Raw genomic sequence first — 1,156 nt, 5'->3', positions numbered from 1 at the left:
GCACCAAGTTTCCCAGGGAAGGTCCCAGTGTGCAGCTGCCTTTGAGGACCTAGGTAGACTTTTGCTGGAGACTGTAACAGCTGAGGTGAGACTCACTGCCACTTTGAACTGCAGTTCCCCGAAGGCTGATGGTGTTGAACCCCTTTTCCCGGATGTTTAGTGGCTTTTTGTACTTCTCATTCAGGGACAGGAATATACAAGGCCTTTGCTCACTCTAAAATAGCTTTGTTATGACTTTTAAGTTTTAAAGGGAAGTACATTCATCCACCCAGAAACCACATTTTAGTAATATTACATAAAATATAATTAAAATCAAAGCAAACCAAATCATGCAAGCTTCTAAGTGTTGGTAATTCCTGGAGTGTTAGCTTTCCAAATTCAGGGCCAGTAAGTCTGCATTCCCAGGAGTTCTCCAAAATTCCCTGATTATGATGATGTAAGCCTAGTTTGGACAGCCTTCACTCTCTACAGTTTTTATAGCTAGAAATATTGTTTAGAATACAATGCACCTAAGTTGGCAGTACTTGTAAGAATTGCAGTGTACAGAGACATTTAAAGGATGAAAACCATACCTTCAAACATGGTCCTCCCAGTAAGGTGGCAGCATAGAGTCACATGTGGATATTGCTTGTTAAGGGCCTGTTTTACATCTAAACCATGCACATGTTGAGAGCGCATTCAGAGGATCCACAAAGTACAGCATGTATTTGAACTCATCAGGGAGTGTTTTGTCTCTTTAAAATTTCATGTTCTCCTTCCTCAATGTTGTACCATACCTCAGCATATTTAGTTAGATGTTTACAGGCATACATCATAGGCTAAGATCCACATACAAGAAAGAACATGTGTTTTCCCCCTGATATTGGGTGATCTCATTTAACATTATACATTCTAAGTCTATTCACTTTCCTATAAATTTTGTGGTTTCATGTTTCTCTAGAGAAGAATAATATTTCATTTGGTATATGCACTAGACTGGCATTATGCATTCATCTGTTGATGGACATCTAGCTTGGCTCCATCTCCTTGTATATTGAATAGAGCAGCAGTATTCATGGGGGTGCAAATATCTCTATTGTGGGGAACAGGGTCTCTGGGTATATGCCCAGTGCAATAGCTGTGTCACGTGGCATTTCTAATGCTGTGAGGGACTCCC

The sequence above is a fragment of the Microtus ochrogaster genome, unplaced genomic scaffold (genome assembly GCF_000317375.1).
Source record: "Microtus ochrogaster isolate Prairie Vole_2 unplaced genomic scaffold, MicOch1.0 UNK208, whole genome shotgun sequence".
NCBI lineage: Eukaryota > Metazoa > Chordata > Mammalia > Rodentia > Cricetidae > Microtus > Microtus ochrogaster.
The sequence above is the reverse complement of the archived record's forward strand: the minus strand, read 5'-3'. Positions refer to the sequence as shown.